We start from the raw sequence: 21,011 nt of genomic DNA on the forward strand, positions 1-21,011 counted from the left end.
CCTTTACCTGCGCGGTGGCTGTCCCCTCTCTGAGTGCCGGGGCTCCTAGTGCTCCAGGCTCTCGGGCTCCAAGGACCCCTAACGCGCCGTGATAAAAATAATAATGACAATAACGACAGTGCTGCTTTATTTGCACAGAAAACAAGTTGTTTCGGGGCAAGGTACACTTGAGAAGGAGGCTAGGAACGGGAGAGAAGCAGCAGGCGGGGCCGGAGGGCGAAGAGAGGAAAGGGGAGAGGGCTAGCGCTGGCGGGCGCTGGGTGCCGGCGAGGAGACAGGGGAGGGTCGGGGCGGGGAGCAGGCGAAGCGCCATTGGCCCGAGCATCCGGGACCACCCCCGGCGCGCCGCCCCCCGCTCTGCGTTGACAGGGCCGGGCGACACTCGGGCCGCGCCGCGCGCGTGCGAGCCGGGCAAAGCCGCCAGCGCCCTTCCAGCCTAGGGGAAGGTAACGCGCCGCGCCGGGGGCTGCGCAGTTTGCACCGCCAGGCCGAGGGCTGGCGGCCAGAAGACGAGAGAGACGGCGAGGCGCGCTCCCTGCCCGGCAGCGACTCCGAGGTGCGCACTCGGGTTCCAGTCTCTACTTTGCCCACTCGCTGTGTTACCTCGGGCAACTTTGTTTCCCTCTCTTGGTCTCTGCTTCCTCCTCTGTTAAGTGAGGGAGGTGGTGTAGAATGATGTTCCTTAGTCTTCCCAGTTCTAAAATGGGAACTGCGTTTTGGCACCGGGAAAGCTCCTTTCCTCAGTTTCCCACCTACTCCAGAGCCACCTCCGCGGCTCAGGCGGCCAGGAAGCTGGGATGCCGGGGTAGGCGAGGGTTCTGCTGAGCTGTCGCGTTTTCTGGGGCTTTCAGGGACTGACCTGGGCTTGGGGCTGGGTGCTGGAGAGACCTGGCTGCAGAGTAACTGCCCCCAGATTGCTCAGGTGCGGAAAGGTAGGAGCGTCAGGACCTGTTTACAGGTGGGGTGTTGGGAGGGGCCGGCCAGGGGATGATGATTTCTTCTTTGAAAATAAGACTCGTTTTGAAATTCTCTTCCATACCCACACCTCGTCCCACGGCGAGCTATAAACTACACGAGTGGGCTTTATCATCCTTCAAAGTGGAAAAACGACTGTTTTTAGCGTCTAAGACACAGGGCTCCACCAGCATATAGGAAATGGGTCTCTCTTTCTCTGCACCCATCCTGCCGCCTCTTCCCCTTCCTTCCTCCTCTCTTTATAAATCCCTTCTGACCTTGAGGGGCTCCATTTCCTGCCTTAATGAAAAGTTCTTCTTTTCAGTTAGTGCTGGTTTGTGACCAGCAGCCTCCAGGGCTTTGGGCTCAGGGTTGAGATAGAAGCCTAGATAAGAACAGGCTGTGAGTCACACTGTCAGCCCGCTGAGCCACACAGCCCCGCAGGGATGTGCAGATGAAGCCCGGTGGGGCTTCAGACAGTCAGACACTGGAAGGCGGGGTGGATGCAAACTGCCATCCAGCTTCCCGTCCCCCTGTTGGCCGCCATTCCCCACCAGGATGGTGACCCCTGCTGTCTGCTGGATGAAGCAACCAGATAGGGTAGGATGATTGAAAAGGAGCTGAAGACTTGGCTGGATTTCTATAGAAGGTCTCCAGCATTTCCCTCCCCTCACTTTCCTCCACCCATGAAGTTCTGCCTATTCTCACCCTTAGTGTGGTATCCAGGTGAAATCAGATTGCAGAACCCATCAAGAACAGCTAGGAAGGAGAAGAGAAGGTGTGGGGACGGCAGCAGGGCAATGTTGACTGTTGTTTACTGGGCACTTACTATGGCTCAGACACTTCTTTGTATGTGATATATCCTTAATTCTCACAAAGTTACATGAGGGGTGATATACTATACTGTATTTTATAGGTGAGAAACAGGCTCAGAAAGATTGCTTCCTTGAGTCACTTAGCTAGGAAGTAGCATAGCTGGGATTCAAATCCAATCTGATTCTAAAACCTGTGTATTTTACACTTTCTTTGTGCTCCTTAAGAGCAAGCTGGAATAAGGACAGCAAAAATGTCTAACATTATTGAGTTCTCACCAGGTGTCAGGCACTATGCAAAACATCTTAGAGCTATTATGTCATGTATGGTGCAGGAGTTTCCGTTATTCTGGAGGTAATCCGTGACTGCCTTCGCCTCTCAGCAGCAGTCCTGTTCTAGAAGGCCTACCCTAATCCCGTCCAGCTGCTAGTGCGTGGGTGGGGCAGGGCCCTGTTTGCTTTATCCTAGAGGTGGTTTGGGGTCTAATGAAAGATTGATTGTCCACATCTGACCCGTTAGCCCTAACCGTTGGTTGGTGAATGATTCCACTGTCCCCTAAGAGGACTTTTTCAGGTTTTGCTCAATAAACACTTGTGGAATGGATGAATTAGCACCTTGTGCAGAGTGGTCTGCTGCCTTGTAGAAATGTGAGGCAGCCTAGGGGAAGCCCAGGTTCCACCATCTTCAAAACCCAGATGCTAGTCTAGGTGTTTCTCCTCTTTGGGGAGGTAGGGTGAACTGTGCCCGTGTAGGCTTCCAGAGCTCCCTGGTAATATGTTTGCTTGTCACCTGTTCTACAAAGAATTTTTAAACATACAGTAGATGAAGAAAAATGTGGCCTTTTTTTTTTTTTAATTAAGAGGAAAACTTACTTGGTATTAATGAGGTTTGTCTCTCTCTCAAAAGTTGAGGGGTATAAGATTATAATGTTTGTCTTAGGGCTTACCAAACTTTTCCATAGAAGATCCTGCAATGGAAGAGAAGACCAACGCGTGCTCCTGCACTTATGCAATTTTTTCATTTGATTTCATAATATATTGACTTTGATTTAAAAATATAAAGTTTTTTCTTCAAAATATCTGAATAAAATTGGTATCCTGGCAGATTGTTGTATATTCTCAGGGGCTTCAAGTACCCAGATGGTGAAGTAGGACCAAGGTTCTAGAAGGCTTAGCCTACTGTTTGAATTTTCCACTCTTTGGTTCACAGTAATAGAGCTTCTCTAGTCCCTGGAGAGACATCCACTTTTTCCCACTTTTCAGAATGAAAAATGTTTTTAAAATAAAAATATCCTTTATTGTTTTTCTGGTTACCAAAACTAAACATATTCATTGCAGGAGAAAAAATAAGATCCAGATTAACATTAATAATAACACCAGGCCAGGTGCGGTGGCTAATGTCTGTAATCCCAGCACTTTGGGAGGCTGAGGCAGGTGGTTCACGAGGTCAGCAGTTCGAGACCAGCCTGGCCAATATGGTGAAACCCCCATCTCGACTAAAAATACAAAACTTAGCTGGGCGTGGTGGCGTGCGTCTGTAGTCCCAGCTCAGTGAGATACTCAGGAGGCTGAGGCAGGAGAATCTCTTGAACTTGGGAGGCGGAGGTTGTGGTGAACTGAGATCATGCGACTACACTACAGCCTGGGTGACAGAGCAAGACTCTATCTCTAATAATTATAATAATGATATCAATATATCTATACTCAGAAATAATTAAAGCGAAACTGGGGATATATCCTTCCAAATCTTTTTCTTTGCATCTATATTAATAAATTTTAAAAACACAAGTAAATACAACCCTTTTGACTGAATTATTGTCAGAGCTAAGAGCTGTCTCAGATTGTTTTTGAAAGAATGTAGAGAATAAATTATTAATAATTAAAAGCATTATGAAGGTTAATTTTGTTTGTGAGCCCCGAAGTTCACCCCTCATAATTTCCCTGTATTTATCTTCTGGGAGAGATGAGTGCTGGGCCATGGGGCTGCTGTTGAAAACTCAGGGTCAAACTGTACTCCTTGCTAAACATCTCAAATATAACAAAGAAGGTAGCTCTTTAGTGTTGCTGATGTGCCCAATTTGAGCAGAAAATTCAAAAACTAATTTGCACAGTAATTTGCAGAAAATTCAAAAGGGACCTAGAGAAAGTCATTGCCCCAGCATTACATTTTGTTACCTGTGTGACCTTGGGCAAGACAGATGGCTTCTCTCAGCTGGTTTCCTCTTCTGTAAATTGATGATAATGAACAAATTCTATCCTCACTTACCAGAGTCACTATAAGGATCAAGTGTCAGATGTTATTGTTTGTTACTTGGATTGCATGCATGTGTGTATGCTATTAATATTTTTTTATTTTTTTATTTTTTATTATAGTTTAAGTTCTAGGGTACATGTGCACAATGTGCAGGTTTGTTACATATGTATACATGTGCCATGTTGGTGTGCTGCCCCCATTAACTCGTCATTTACATTAGGTATATCTCCTAATGCTATTCCTCCCCCCTCCCCCATCCCCACAGTAGGCCCTGGTGTGTGATGTTCCCCTTCCTGTGTCCAAGTGATCTCATTGTTCAGTTCCCACCTATGAGTGAGAACATGCGGTGTTTGGTTTTCTATTCTTGTGATAGTTTGCTGAGAATGATGGTTTCCAGCTGCATCCATGTCCCTACAAAGGACATGAACTCATCCTTTTTTATGGCTGCATGGTATTCCATGGTGTATATGTGCCACATTTTCTTAATCCAGTCTGTCACTGATGGACATTTGGGTTGATTCCAAGTCTTTGCTATTGTGAATAGTGCTGCAGTAAACATCCGTGTTCATGTGTCTTTATAGCAGCATGATTTATAAACCTTTGGGTATATACCCAGTAATGGGGTGGCTGGGTCAAATGGTATTTCTAGTTCTAGATCCTTGAGTAATCGTCACACTGCTTTCCACAATGGTTGAACTAGTTTACAGTCCCACCAACAGTGTAAAAGTGTTCCTGTTTCTCCACATCCTCTCCAGCACCTGTTGTTTCCTGATTTTTTAATGATTGCCATTCTAACTGATGTGAGATGGTATCTCATTGTGATTTTGATTTGCATTTCTCTGATGGCCAGTGATGATGAGCATTTTTTTATGTGTCTGTTGGCTGTATGAATGTCTTCTTTTGAGAAGTGTCTGTTCATATCCTTTGCCCACTTTTTGATGGGGTTGTTTGTTTTTTTCTTGTAAATTTGTTTGAGTTCTTTGTAGGTTCTGGATATTAGCCCTTTGTCAGATGAGTAGATTACAAAATTTTTCTCCCATTCTGTAGGTTGCCTCTTCACTCTGATGGTAGTTTCTTTTGCTGTGCAGAAGCTCTTTAGTTTAATGAGATCCCATTTGTCAATTTTGAGTTTTGTTGCTGTTGCTTTTGGTGTTTTAGACATGAAGTCCTTGCCCATGCCTATGTCCTGAATGGTATTACCTAGGTTTTCTTTTAGGGTTTTTATGGTTTTAGGTCTAGCATTTAAGTCTCTAGTCCATCTTGAATTAATTTTCGTATAAGGAGTAAGGAAAGGATCCGGTTTCAGCTTTCTACTAATGGCTAGCCAATTTTCCCAGCACCATTTATTAAATAGGGAATCCTTTCCCCATTGCTTGTTTTTGTCAGGTTTGTCAAAGATCAGGTGGCTGTAGATGTGTGGTATTATTTCTGAGGCCTCTGTTCTGTTCCATTGGTCTACATCTCCGTTTTGGTACCAGTACCATGCTGTTTTGGTTACTGTAGCCTTGTAGTATAGTTTGAAGTCAGGTAGTGTGATGCCTCCAGCTTTGTTCTTTTTGCTTAGGATTGTCTTGGCAATGCGGGCTCTTTTTTGGTTCCATATGAACTTTAAAGCAGTTTTTTCCAATTCTGTGAAGAAAGCCATTGATAGCTTAATGGGCATGGCATTGAATCTATAAATTACCTTGGGCAGTATGGCCATTTTCACAATATCGATTCTTCCTATCCATGAGCATCGTATGTTCTTCCATTTGTTTGTGTCCTCTTTTATTTCACTGAGCATTGTTTTGTAGTTCTCCTGGAAGAGGTCCTTTACATCCCTTGTAAGTTGGATTCCTAGGTATTTTATTCTCTTTGAAACTATTGTGAATGGAAGTTCATTCATGATTTGGCTCTCTGTTTGTCTGTTACTGCTGTATAAGAATGCTTGTGATTTTTGCACATTAATTTTGTATCCTGAGACTTTGCTGAAGTTGCTTATCAGCTTAAGGAGATTCTGGGCTGAGACAATGGGGTTTTCTAAATATACAATCATGTCGTCTGCAAACAGGGACAATTTGACTTCTTCTTTTCCTAACTGGATACCCTTGATTTCTTCCTCTTGCCTGATGGCCCTGGCCAGAACTTCCAACACTATGTTGAATAGGAGTGGTGAGAGAGGGCATCCCTGTCTTGTGCCAGTTTTCAAAGGGAATGCTTCCAGTTTTTGCCCATTCAGTATGATATTGGCTGTGAGTTTGTCATAAACAGCTCTTATTATTTTGAGATACGTTCCATCAATACTGAATTTATTGAGCTTTTTTAGCATGAAGGGCTGTTGAATTTTGTCAAAGGCCTTTTCTGCATCTATTGAGATAATCATGTGGTTTTTGTCTTTGGTTCTGTTTAAATGCTGGATTACATGTATTGATTTGCATATGCTGAACCAGCCTTGCATCCCAGGGATGAAGCCCACTTGATCATGATGGATAAGCTTTTCGATGTGCTGCTGGATTCGGTTTGCCAGTATTTTATTGAGGATTTTTGCATCGATGTTCATCAGGGCTATTGGTCTAAAATTCTCCTTTTTTGTTGTGTCTCTGCCAGGCTTTGGTATCAGGGTGATTTTGGCTCCATAAAATGAGTTAGGGAGGATTCCCTCTTTTTCAATTGATTGGAATAGTTTCAGAAGGAATGGTACCAGCTCCTCCTTGTACATCTGGTAGAATTCAGCTGTGAATCCATCTGGTCCTGGACTTTTTTTGGTTGGTAGGCTATTAATTATTGCCTCAATTTCAGAGCCTGCTATTGGTCTATTCAGGGATTCAATTTCTTCCTGGTTTAGTCTTGGGAGGGTGTAAGTGTCCAGGAAATTATTCATTCCTTTTAGATATTCTAGTTTATTTGCGTGGAGGTGTTTATAGTATTCTCTGATAGTAGTTTGTATTTCTGTGGGGTTGGCGGTGATACCTCCTTTATCATTTTTTATTGCATCTATTTTTCTTCTCTCTTTTCTTCTTTATTAGTCTTGCTAGCAGTCTATCAATTTTGTTGATCTTTTCAAAAAAACCAGCTCCTGGATTCATTGACTTTTTGAGGGTTTTTTGTGTCTCTATCTCCTTCAGTTCTGCTCTGATCTTAGTTATTTCTTGCCTTCTGCTAGCTTTTGAATGTGTTTGCTCTTGCTTCTCTAGTTCTTTCAATTGTGATGTTAGGGTGTCAATTTTAGATCTTTCCTACTTTCTCTTGTGGGCATTTAGTGCTATAAATTTCCCTGTACACACTGCTTTAAATGTGTCCCAGAGATTCTGGTGTGTTGTATCTTTGTTCTAATTGGTTTCAAAGACCATCTTTATTTCTGCCTTCATTTAGTTATGTATTCAGTAGTCATTCAGGAGCAGGTTGTTCAGTTTCCATGTAGTTGAGCGGTTTTGATTGAATTTCTTAGTCCTGAGTTCTAGTTTGATTGCACTTTGGTCTCAGAGACAGTTTGTTATAATTTCTGTTCTTTTACATTTACTGAGGAGTGCTTTACTTCCAACTATGTGGTCAATTTTGGAATAAGTGTGATGTGGTGCTGAGAAGAATGTATATTCTGTTGATTTGGGGTGGAGAGTTTTGTATATATCTATTAGGTCTGCTTGGTGCAGAGTTGAGTTCAATTCCTGGATATCCTTGTTAACTTTCTGTCTCGTTGATCTGTCTAATGTTGACAGTGGGGTGTTAAAGTCTCCTATTATTATTGTATGGGAGTCTAAGTCTCTTTGTAAGTCTCTAAGAACTTGCTTTATGAATCTGGGTGCTCCTGTATTGGGTGCATATGTATTTAGGATAGTTAGCTCTTCCTGATGAATTGATCCCTTTACCATTATGTAATTGCCTTCTTTGTCTCTTTTGATCTTTGATGGTTTAAAGTCTGTTTTATCAGAGACTAGGATTGCAACCCCTGCTTTTTTTTTGTTTTCCATTTGATCTTCCATGGTAGATCTTCCTCCATCCCTTTATTTTGAGCCTGTGTGTGTCTCTGCATGTGAGATGGGTCTCCTGAATACAGCAAACTAATGGGTCTTGACTCTTTATCCAATTTGCCAGTCTATATGTTTTAATTGGAGCATTTAGTCCATTTTCATTTAAGGTTAATATTGTTATGTGTGAACCTGATCCTGTCATTATGATATTAGCTGGTTATTTTGCTGGTTAGTTAATACAGTTTCTTCCTAGCATCGATGGACTTTACATTTTGGCATGTTTTTGCAATGGCTGGTACCGGTTGTTCCTTTCCACGTTTAGTGCTTCCTTCAGGATCTCTTGTAGGGCAGGCCTGGTGGTGACAAAATCTCTAAGCATTTGCTTGTCTGTAAAGGATTTTATTTCTCCTTCACTTATGAAACTTAGTTTGGCTGGATATGAAATTCTGGGCTGAAAATTCTTCTCTTTAAGAACGTTGAATTTTGGCCCCCAGTCTCTCTGGCTTATAGAGTTTCTGCTGAGAGATCTGCTGTTAGTCTGATGGGCTTGCCTTCGTGGGTAACCCGACCTTTCTCTCTGGCTGCCCTTTACATTTTTTCCTTCATTTCAACTTTGGTGAATCTGACAATTATGTGTCTTGGTGTTGTTCTTCTCGAGGAGTGTCTTTGTGGCGTTCTCTGTATTTCCTGAATTTGAATGTTGGCCTGCCCTACTAGGTTGGGGAAGTTCTCCTGGATGATATGCTGCAGAGTGTTTTCTAACTTGGTTCCATTTTCCCTGTCACTTTCAGGCACACCAATCAGACGTAGATTTGGTCTTTTCACATAATCCCATATATCTTGGAGGCTTTGTTCATTTCTTTTTACTCTTTTTTCTCTACACTTCTCTTCTCGCTTCATTTCATTCATTTGATCTTCAATCACTGATACTCTTTCTTCCAGTTGATCAAGTTGGTTACTGAAGCTTGTGCATTTGTCACATAGTTCTCGTGGCATGGTTTTCATCTCTATCAGTTCTTTTAAGGTCTTCTCTGTGTTGATTATTCTAGTTATCCATTCATCCATTCTTCGTTCAAGGTTTTTAGTTTCTTTGCGCTGGTTATGTAGTTCCTCCTTTAGCTCTGAGAAGTTTGATCGACTGAAGCCTTCTTCTCTCCACTTGTCAAAGTCATTCTCCATCCAGCTTTGTTCCATTGCCGTGATGAGCTCCATTCCTTTGGAGGGGGAGATGCACTCTGACTTTTTGAATTTCCAGCTTTTCTGCACTGCTTTTCCCCCATCTTTGTGGTTTTATCTGCCTTTGATCTTTGATGATGGTGATGTACCGATGGGGTTTTGGTGTGGGTGTCCTTTCTGTTTGTTAGTTTTCCTTCTAACAGTCAAGACCCTCAGCTGCAGGTCTGTTGGAGTTTGCTTGAGGGCCACTTCAGACCCTGTTTGCCTGGGTGTCAGCAGCAGAGGCTGCAGAAGATAGAATATTGCTGAACAGCGAGTGTTGCTATCTGATTCTTACTGTGGAAGCTTCGCTCAGGGGTATACCCAGCCATGTGAGGTGTGAGGTGTCATTCTGCACCTAGTGGGGGATGTCTCCCAGTTAGGCTACTCAGGGGTCAGGGACCCACTTGAGCAGGCAGTCTGTCCGTTCTCAGATCTCAACCTCCGTGCTGGGAGAACCACTGCTCTCTTCAAAGCTGTCAGACAGGGACTTTTACATCTGCAGAGGTTTCTGCTGCTTTTTGTTTAGCTATACCCTGTCCCCAGAAGTGGAGTCTACAGAGGCAGGCAGGCCTCCCTGAGCTGTGGTGGGCTCCACCCAATTCGAGCTTCCTGGCGGCTTTGTTTACCTACTTAAGCCTCAGCAATGGCGGGCGCCTCTGCCCCAGCCTCGCTGCCGTCTTGCGGTTAGATCTCCGACTGCTGTGCTGGCAATGAGGGAGGCTCCGTGGGCGTGGGACCCTCTGGGCCAGGTGTGGGATATAATCTCCTAGTGTGCCATTTGCTAAGACCTTTGGTAAAGCGCAGTATTAGGGTGGGAGTTACCTGATTTTCCAGGTGTTGTGTGTCTCAATTTCCCTTGGCTAGGAAAAGGAATTCCCTTCCCCTTGTGCTTCCCAGGTGAGGCAATTCCTCACCCTGCTTCAGCTCTTGCTGGTAGGGCTGTACCCGCAGACCAGCATCGACTGTCCAACATGCCCCAGTGAGATGAACCGAGTACCTCAGTTGGAAATGCAGAAATCACCCGTCTTCTGTGTCTCTCACACTGTGAGCTGGAGGCTGGAGCTGTTCCTATTCGGCCATCTTGGGCGCCCCCCTGCTCTTAATATTTTTAAAATGTTTTAACATAGAGGCAATAAAAACATCAGTCTTTATAAAATTCTGGAATCCAACTCTTGATATTAGTAGGACTTAATCATGATATAAATGCTCTATTAGGACTCAAGTTTTCTTCAAAGAATGTAGGTTTCCTTGGTGGCTAGTATCTCATTGATCTTCATCACAATCCTGAACAGAAGAGGACAGAAGATAGTCCCATTTTATAGAATGAAAGCAGGCTTGCCACTCAAGGGAGTTGTTGTTCAGTTACACAGGGAGTCTCAGAGCTCGTGGGAGCTGTCTTGAGTTGCCCTAAGCAAGGCAGAGGCTTGCTAGGAGAAAGCAATGAAAGTAACTGGAAAGGCAGTGTACCCATGGGGGCATGTGAGTACCAGTAGCCATTGCCTCAAGGACTGCTCTTAGGCATGTGCTGTGCTCCTGGCTGCTCTAAGGAGACAATGGGCCCTACATTGGGAGGCAGGTGGCTTGGTTTCAACTTCTGCATCTGTCAAAGACAATCTGCAATCTGGATTTAGTCACATTTTCTCCCTGAGCCTTGGTTTCTTTATGAAGTTGGAGAGTTGGACCAGATAAGGTTCCTTCCAGTCTTAAAAATCTGATTCTGGGTTATTTTCTATTCATGGTTTCCCAAGTTGAAGTCTGGTAGAGAATTTCCACATCTAGATGAATCAGATGTCAGAAAATGTTTCCACTTTCTGTTGCTTCAAGCTTTTGATGCCTCCTCCTAATTTTCTAAGGGTCTCTTCTATTGACTGCCTTCATGCGGGACACATGATCCACAGATCATTGAGAGGAGAGTGGTTTCTGCTCATTTACTTGTTGTTATTAATCTGTAACCTCTTGAGATTGTTAGGAGAACTGCTTTAAGAGAATTGGGGGAAGGTAGGTTGACAGAAATACAGTATAATGAAAACAGGTTTAAAAAATGGTAATAAAGCCATGTGTTTCACTAAATATTTGCCTCTTAAGTCACTAAATACAGTATTTTTCCCTAGTGCCCATTTGGGCACTTGGACCTGTGCTAGAACTTTTGCAAAATGTGGGAGAAGCACATGACCTCACTCTTAAGTGGCTCAAACCTGGAGAAGGGGAGAAAGAGAAGGAAAGAGGGAGCGAAGAGACGTGCAACTGTGGTTGGAATAGGATGGAGATGAAAAGAACAATTTGGGAAAAGATTGAGCTCCTGAGGACTCAGACTTTGTGGTTTATTTCTGTATCCACATAGCCTGGCACTGTTCCTGGCACTCAATGGGAACTTAGTATGAGTATTTTAAATTAATTAGTAAATGAACAAATAAAAGAATGAATGAATCACTCTGCTGAAATGTGGTACAATGTCCTCAGATGACCGCAGTGACTTCTTCACATATGTGAACTACCTGCAAACTACAAAAACACTTTCCTATGTGTCATCCCTTGTATTGATAATTGAGATAAAAGAGGTCAAAATAAGAGCATTTCCTAATGTTATACTTTCTAAACACTTTGTAGCTGTACTTTGTAGCTACTAGTATAAATTTGGTTTATTATTCCTAGATAAGTTGTCCTCTTTCTATAAATGCATCAGGAAATATTTGAGGGTAGGTAGATATAAGACCTAGCAAACAATTCCACATATTTGCCTTCTGAGTTGGAGAGGGGAAGAAAGGCATCGCTTGATTTCTGAGTGAATATAAGTTTCTTTTTTTCCCTTGCAGAAGCATTCTTTTACTGTAAGTCTTGACAGAATGGATGCCAGCACCGCTAGCTTCTGATTAGACAGATGTGTTTTGTGCTGCCATCCCTCCCAGCCACAGGCGCCTGGGCTCTCCTGCCTCTGGCTGAGTCACTTGATTAAAACACAGGGCTGTGAGGCTGAGGGCATGGGCTGGATCCCAGGCCAAGCTAAGTTGCCCAGTCAAATCTATTCCCTGACAATTCCCGTTCCCTCTGCCAGTGATCTGTGTTGGGAGCAAGGCTGAGCTGTAGTGTGTTAGATTTCTTAGGGCAGATTCTTTACCACTCAGTTGAGTTTTATAAAACGTTTGGGTTTTCAGTTTTTTTTTTTTTTTTTTTTGTAGAGATGGAATCTCACTGTGTTGCTCAGGCTGGTCTTGAACTCCTGGGCTCAAGCAGTCTTCCCACCTTGGCTGCCCAAAACACTGGGGTTACAGGCATGAGCCACCACACCCGGCCCCTTTTAGTTATAGTCTAGGGTTGTTTCAGTTCTGCTGTTTTGGAACATGTTCAGGGTTTTCATCCTGAGACCTTTACTATCCCCAAGACTGCAAGTGTTGTCATAGCATATAATTCCCTCCATGTGTCTATAAGATTTGTTTTACAAGATCAGATTTGTTTTACAAGATTGTTTAGAGGATTAAATATGGTTCTGTATTTAGTGAAAACCAGCAAAAACAGATTGAGATGCTGTTGCCTGGTGATTGACCAAAGACTTACCAGCCAAGGACTCACCACCTCATTCCTGTCTGGTGCTACTATTGATTTAACTACAATTTCTACGTGACATCTTCAAGGTAAGTTATGAATAGTTGGAGCCACAGGCATTCAATCTGCAAATACGTAGATCTACTGCTATTATGGCACCTAGATGTAGTAACTGGTTAGGTAGATTCATTTTCTTTAGTTATTTTAAAGATATTTTACCTGATCTGGTTTTTTGGTTGCTAATGTAACACACCGTATCATGTGTAATTGCTTCAGACTGTTTTTTTCCAACCCTGTGATGCAAGGGAATGATGAGGATGTGTGACATGTACTGAGCACTTACTATGTACCAGGCAGTATTCCAAGCACTGTACCTACATCAATTTATTTAATCCTCACAATAATCTATTATTGATACTATTTTTGGTACTATGATTGTTTCTATTTTATGATGAGGAAATTGAGGCCCATATGAATTAAATAACTTGCCCAAGGTGACACAGCCAATAAGGAGAACAACAGAGATTTGAATCCAGGCAGTCTGATTCCAGAGCCCATGCCTTGGATCATTGGAAGATAATCTGATACGATTGTATGCTATCTGTACCCTACTTGTATTCTGCTCTTCTGTTCATGAAATCACGGAGCTGTAAAGTGAGTTCTAGATGCAGAATGAGGGTACATAGCTTGGGATAGTGTTTCGACTACACAAGATAACCCTTGAAAATGGGCTTGTTGCAAAAATTTAGAAAATTTTGTTACACAGAGACAGTAATAATTAATAAAGTTTAAGTATTTCAGGAAGTATTAGGGGGTGACACCAGACTACAAAGTGATGAGTCAGCAACTTAGTATACTATTTAAGAATCAACACCACCTGGAATGTAGTAACTGAAGTGTTGCATTTAGGAAGTTGAATACAGGTAAATCACATAATTTATAATCCTTTACTTAGAAAAGCAAAAATGGTATCTTTCTTTTCCATTCCTGTTAGGGATGCTACAAATAACAACAGAATAAACAGAATGTTCATTATCTATTGAGTGCATACTCTGTGTCAGTCTTTGCTATATCCTTGTTCCTCTAATTGGCAGGACTACTCTCTAAAGTAGGTGATAATTATCCACTTTACTGATGAGGAAATGGAAGCACAGAGAAGTCCTTTGCCCAAGGTCATAGAGGTAGTAAATGGCCAAACAAACAATTGAGCCCAGGTTACTTTGACTGAAAAACTTGTGCTCTTTTCACAACCCAGTATTGCCTCTTTTGGGGGAGTTCTTTAAAGGAAAGATGTTGTATTCATGCTTACTGAATCCTGTGTTAAGACATATGTCTGTCATGAGTCTTGAAACAGATTATAAATATTCAAAACTAGGACTGTTCTAGAAAACCCGGGATATTTCTGTTACCATAGAGATGTAATGATGCGCTTGACATAATCTTCCAGGAAAAACAACAGGGTTCTCCCAATGCTCCATGGCCTGAGGAGTCAGCCACTTATTCCTGCAGTTATGAAGTAGCACCACCTGGGACTAGAGCAACTGAAATACTGTGGAGAACTGGCAAGAAGTTCTACCTAACTACAGTTTATTTTGGGGCATCACAGCTTGATAAGTGAGAGGGAATATACTGAAGAACTTGAGTAGAAATGAAGTTGATCTTCATGTTGTACATGATATGAGGATTTTATAAAGATAAAGAATTTTTGTATGAGTTGTCCTAGCAGGACCACTTAAATATGACACATTTTTACAGCTTTATAATATGTATTCTTGAACCTTTTTGAAATAGTATCATACTACCTTTCTGCAAATATATTCACTGTATCCTTTCCAGAATCCTAGCAACACCTTGCCGTCTGATGGTTATAGCAGATGATTTTGAGGTGCAATCATAGGTGGAAGGTCAGAAGCCAGAGTTATGTAGCATAGTGGCCAACAAGGTGATGGGAGAGGGGTTATGGTTAAAAAGATGTTTCCGGCTAGTGTCCATGTTTCCCATAGAGGCCACTTTGTGGTGGAAATAAACTTGGCTTTGGAATCAGATGAGCTTGAATTTAAACATGAATCCACTTACTAGTTGTGTTATAGAGCAACTAACTTAACTGTGGTTAGCAGCTTTTGAGTTTCTTTGGGGTAGGAGTCTCAACTTCCCTTTCTGAAAAAATTGCATTCATTTTCTCACAAGATGGAGTAATGAATATATTAATGCCTCTGACTTTGTGTCTTGCATAGAGTCACTATTAAATAAATGTCAGTTCTCTTCCTTTTCCTTTTCTTCCTTTCCTCTCTTCCCTTCTCTTTCTTTCTTCTCTTCCCTTCTCTTTCCTTCCCTTCCTCTTGGCTATTGAAGGTGACAATGGTGAAGTAGTACTTATAGTACAGTGTGGTGAGTGTTGTAGTAGAAATGCATGCAGCTTATTGTGAGATCGCTGAGAAAGCAACTGCCAGGGAGAGTAGGAAGGTAACAGACAAGCTAGACCTATGGCTGAGTAGGAGTTTGCTAGGTTAAGAAGAGACTGAGGGCCAGGTGCATTGGCTCATGCCTGTAATCGTAGCACTTTGGGAGGCTGGGCCTGGTGGTAGGCACCTGTAATTCCAGCTACTTAGGAGGCTGAGGCAGGAGAATCACTTGAATCTGGGAGGCAGAGGTTGCAATGAGCAGATATCATGCCACTGCACTCCAGCTGGGCAACAGGGCAAGGCTCTGGCTAAAAAAAAAAAAAAAAAAAAAAAAAAAAAAAAATATATATATATATATATATATATATATATAATATATAGAAAAAGGAGAGAAGAAGAGAGTGTGGTGGGGAGGAAATGTTGAAGGATGTTTCAAGTTCAAAGGCACAGAGGCAGGGAGAGAAGGGATACTAAGAGAACGGGGAGGCCGGGCGCGGTGGCTCGTGCCTGTAATCCCAGCACTTTGGGAGCCCGAGGTGGGAGGATCACAAGATTATGAGTTCAAGACCAGCCTGGCCAACACAGTAAAACCCCATCTCTACAAAAAATTCAAAAAATTAGCTGGGCAAAGTGTTGGGTGCCTGTAATCCCAGCTACTCTGGAGGCTGAGGCAGGAGTATTGCTTGAACCCGGGAGGCGGAGTTTGCAGTGGGCCAAGATCATGCCATTGCACTCCAGTGACAGTGCAAGACTCCATCTCAAAAAAAAAAAAAAAAAAAAAAAAAAGAACAGGAAGAGACTACTGAGTTGGCACCTAGGGCAGGTAAGTTATGGTTGGTGGCGCTGCTAATGTAGTGGAGTTTCATCAAAGACCAAAGGTGAAATGAGGCTACAATCTTACCCTTTATCTTGGAGGCTGCCCTTTGTCTTTGAAGTTTCTCAATATTGTGAGTGAGATAATGAAATTTCTCTTTATGATAATAACACTGCTCGCAGTATGAAAGATGGGTTTGGGGTTGATTGGCATACTTGTTTGCACTTGTGTGTACAAAGGAGATAACATATATTAAAGCTTTTTTGGTAAAAGATAATGGTACTTGTAGAGATGGTGCTGTTATTCAAGACTTCTATAGGAAAGCACATAATGTGTTGGAAAATGGTGACTCCATATACTAATTTATGGACTGGATCACATCAGAGCCAAATTATTCCAAAAATATAAATATGTCTTACCTTGAGTTAAGCATATTTACCACTTTTCAATAAAGGACCAGGTGTGTTTCTGGCAAAATGATTGAAGCTTGAATCAAAAAAAAAAAAAAAAAAAATGTTGAAGACCCCTTTGTGTATCTCCAGAATTGAGTTTAAGATTCTAGGGATAGTTGACGCCTAACGCATGCTGAGTTTGGTTAGTGCTTTGTAGAATTTCTTGTGCTTAGCATGCACTATTGTGGTTAGCAGCTGTTGAGTTTCTTAGTGGGAGGAGCAGAGAGACTCAGACTGCAAAACTATCATCTATGGGAAATGACAAGAAGCTAGGTGGCCCTTCTCCCTGAGCAGTCAGGATCAGACCCAGGTACACACAGATGTGTGTTTCTGTGTTTCTAGGCCTTTGTTTATGTTTTCCTGATAGTTGTCTGCTTTATCCAGGCCAGAGGGAAAACTTGACATTACCTGGGTCCCTTGGGGAAAGCCACTGGGGAGATTAGCCTTGGTTACTAGAGGTGCCTCAATGTGAAGACAGTCACCTGCATCTCCACATGAACTATTAATAATGTGTGGCCAGGAGCCAAGGGTGTGGAGGAGACGTGGCTCTACCGGTCAGATTCTGCAGGGGACAGATGTGACCCTACTGTGGAACTAAGCATAGGTATTTGCTTGGTGTTTGAGGAAGTGAGGAGTGAAGTGAGTGGATGTGTGTTTTTTTTTTTTTTTTCCTCTGGCATACTTTCCGCAAGTCCACTCTCTGAGCAGCCAGGAACTAAAAGCAAGTCTTGGGCTGACATTCAGTGCATAGGGAGTAAGTTGTACATTTTGAACTCCTGGGGGTCAGGCATGGCGGCTTATGCCTGTAATCTCAGCAGTTTCAGAGGCCAAGGTAGGAGGATTGCTTGAACCCAGGAATTTGAGACCAGCCTGAGCAACATAGCAAGACCCCATCTCTCCAAAAAAAAAAAAAAAGAAAAAAATTAGCAGGACACGTTGGTGCACACCTGTAGTCCCAGCTACTCAGGAGGCTGAGGTGGGAGAATCACTTGAGCCTAGGAGATGAAGGGTGCAGTGAGCCATGATTGTGCTGCTGAACTCCAGCCTGGGCGGCAGAAACCCAGGAAACTCTTGGAGACATCCTACATTGGGCTTTTGGAATATTAGACCTTCGAACCTGGACTCTTTCATGTGCCAGTCCCCAAGCCCTTTCACTGTGTTGGTCAAGTCTCAGTCTAGTCGTTTGCTAGATTCTGGTTTGGTCTCTTTCCTTTGAGACCAAAGCACCAAAGCTGATGAACTGTGTGTGGGAATGGTCAGGTCCTCGAGGGTGTGTTTGTGTGCATCACTACCTGTAGATGCAGTGACCAAGGGTGTGAGCTTAGTTTAATACTTAAGTATGGTATGATTGATCTTTACAGAAAATCTCTTGCTATTCTCTTTAAACTATTATTAAACAGTGAACATTTGTTGATAAAAGGGGAAGCATGCTTTAGTGGGAAGAATATCAGATTTAGAGATAAGAGTTAATTTATTTGACAGATACTCACTGAGTGTTTTCTATGTTTGTGTGTCAAATTGTTTTAGGCTGAGGGTCCAGTGGGGAAAATAGATGTCTGTAATTACCCCTCAGTGTGATGTTCATAGTCAGATGTGAGCACAGAGGAAGGAGGTGGGGGGTGGTAAGAGGGAAGGGAGATCAAGTGCCAAGGTAGGGCTTCCTGGAAGAGGTGGCATTTGAGAGGAGACCTGGGTGAATAGGAATCAGAAGGTCAAAAGGCTGGGAAATAGTATGGCGAGCATGGTTTCATGTTCAAGGCAAGGCTGGCAGGTGCTGAGGCCAGTGAAGTAGGCAGCGGACTGATCGTGAAGAGTGTTGTACATGTCATTAAGGAGATTGGACTTTTTAATGGACTTTTAGTCCCTTTTGTTGAGCTTTTCCTAACCCTGTCTCAAACTCTGAAATCCTAGCTGTTCTTAAAACTGCAGCTTTATGCTAATTCTTCCTGAAATCTTCCTGGTTCATCACGGTAGAAAGTTTTCTTTCCCTCCTTTAACTGATTTAATGTTTGGCTTATACCTCTTTTATGGCCCTCATCACATACCACTGTGTTATCATTCTCTGTGTCCTCATCTCATCTTCCCTTTTGTTACAAAAGTTCTTAGAGTGCTGGGACTAAAGGAACTTATTATTTCCTTAATGCCCAAAGCCCAGAAGGCTGAGATAGTACAAGTGTGTTAAATGAATATATTTTAAAGTGCTAAGTTATGTTCACTGTCTTTTTAAGGTTTTCAGTACATTGATTGGCTGTAAGAATTTAGTGGTCAATGGGCAGTTATCAATTAATTAGATATTTGGCTTTTTATTCTCATGAGTGCAGAAAAGAATTAACTTAGTGGGTGTGAAACTGCCTATCCATAGAAAGGCCTGCTTGCAAGTTGGCCTTTGGCTGGCATTAAGGAACTTGGATTTCAGGAGGATTCCCACAGATCTAAATGATAGGAGTAGCTCACTGTGCCTAAACTGTTTGTGCGAGCAATATAGTTTATGCTGAGCACCTGCTTTTCTTCTGGGAGTCTGGAATTTGGGTACATGCCAGGGAAGGGGTGCCTACATGACTTGTCCTCTCTGGGCATTAAAAACTCTGGACACCGAATCTCTCTAATGAACTGTCTGGTTGGTAACATTTCAGATGCATTGTCACAACTTGTGTGTCCAGTGTGACTCCTCCTAGAGAAGACCCATGGGAGCTCCCACCTGGTTTTATCCAGACTTCATCCCATGTACCTTTTTCCATTGTTGAGTTTGCTTGGTATCTTTTCACTGTAATAAGTCATAGCTGTGAATATGACTGTATGTTGTCCTATTGAGTTATCCTAGTGAATCATCAAACCTGGGACTGGACTTGGAGATCCCTTCAACACACCATGAAATGCCACATATGTGAAGCCAATTGTTGTTTATTTTTGGTTTGTTTTTGGCTAAGACTCTGAAGATATTAAAGACTCTGAGAAGTTATTGATCTTTACATAAAAGAAGGGCCTATTTCTCAAGACTCTGTGTATTTAGGCATGTGAAGAGGGTGCTTAAAAAAGTTTCACGGTTTTTTTGTCATTCCATAAATGAAATCAGATTTCACCTTTTAGAAATAAGTGTCAAGCTTTAACATTTTGAACTTTGAGAGTGTCAGAAGCTGTGATGATCCATTTGTTTGAAAATGAACAGGGAATGGGAGGGCTCACAAAAAAAACTGAACTTGAAATCAGTGGGTATAGGTCAGTTGCAGTGGCTCATGCCTGTAATCCCAGCACATTGGGAAGCTGAGGCAGGCGGATCACTTGAGGTGAGGAGTTCAAAACCAGCCTGGCCAACATGGTGAAACCCCATCTCTATTGAAAATGCAAAAAAAAAAAAAAAAAAAAAAAAAAAAAAGCTGGTGTGGTGGTGTGCACTTGTAATCCCAACTACTCGGGAGGCTGAGGCAGGAGAATCTCTTGAACCTGGGAGGTAAAGGTTGCAGTCAGCCGAGATTGCGCCATTGCACTCCAGCCTGGGTGACAGAGTGAGACTCCTTCTCAAGCAGCAGCAGCAACAACAACAACAACAAAAACTTTCTAGTCTTGAGATCAGTGGGTATAGACTAAGGTGTGCTATGAGATAGATGAGTGGCCAGGTGAGGTATGGCCAGCTGGGGAAGCTGCGTATAAACACAGACTTCTTAAGATTTTATTAGATCACATAGGCTGTAGCTGCGTATAAACACAGACTTCTTAAGATTTTATTAGATCACATAGGCTGTAGCTGACAAAAGGGACAATAATACCAAAGACTAATGTTTTCTTTTATCTTTTCTTTTCTTTGTTTTTTTTCTTTTTTCTTTTTTTTCTTTTTTTCTTTTTTTTTTTGAGACGGAGTCTCGCTCTGTCACCCGGGCTGGAGTGCAGTGGCCGGATCTCAGCTCACTGCAAGCTCCGCCTCCCGGGTTTACGCCATTCTCCTGCCTCAGCCTCCCGAGTAGCTGGGACTACAGGCGCCCGCCACCTCGCCCAGCTAGTTTTTTGTATTTTTTAATAGAGACGGGGTTTCACCGTGTTAGCCAGGATGGTCTCCATCTCCTGACCTCGTGATCCGCCCGTCTCGGCCTCCCAAAGTGCTGGGATTACAGGCTTGAGCCACCGTGCCCGGCCTTCTTTTTTTTTTTTTTTTTTTTTGAAAGGAGTCTCACTCTGTCACTCAGGCTGGAGTGCAGTGGCGTGATCTCAGCTTACTGCAACGTCTGCCTTCTGGGTTCAAATGATTCTTGTGCCTCAGCTTCCCAAGTAACTGGGATTACAGATGCCTGCCACCATGCCTAGCTAATTTTTGCATTTTCAGTAAAGATGGGGTTTCGCCATGTTGGCCAGGCTGGTCTCGAATTCCTGACCTCAAGTGATCCTCCCACCTCAGCCTCCCAAAGCACTGGGATTACAGGTGTGAGCCACTGCTCCTGGCCAAAAAAGACTAACATTTTCTAGTATAACATTTGTATAGAACTTTACAGTTTTCAAAATGTTTTCACATATAATACCATTTATTGCTAAAATAATCCTATAAGGTAGGAAGTATTATTAGTTTCCACAGCTGATGAAACTATAATTCAGAAGAATTGAATAGCTTGCCCAGAGTAATATGGTCAGT

At 42.7% G+C, this 21,011-nt stretch overlaps 1 protein-coding gene across 9 annotated transcripts in view; it reads left to right on the forward strand.

The window, feature by feature from the left end:
* Positions 1–352: 352 nt before the first annotated feature.
* Positions 353–21,011, forward strand: part of SYTL2 (synaptotagmin like 2) — a 122,508-nt gene continuing 101,849 nt past the window's right edge. For 6 of the 9 annotated variants that reach the window (XM_030917992.1, XM_030917993.1, XM_030917996.1 and 3 more), the window contains exon 1: positions 353–556. The gene's annotated coding sequence lies outside the window, so the exon portion shown is untranslated. Of the gene's footprint in view, positions 557–12,679; positions 12,815–21,011 lie in introns of all 9 variants that reach the window. The other 3 variants (XM_030917986.1, XM_030917989.1, XM_030917988.1) reach the window with 3 other exon arrangements.

This window comes from Rhinopithecus roxellana, chromosome 15, assembly GCF_007565055.1.
Source record: "Rhinopithecus roxellana isolate Shanxi Qingling chromosome 15, ASM756505v1, whole genome shotgun sequence".
In the NCBI taxonomy this organism is placed as follows: Eukaryota; Metazoa; Chordata; class Mammalia; order Primates; family Cercopithecidae; genus Rhinopithecus; species Rhinopithecus roxellana.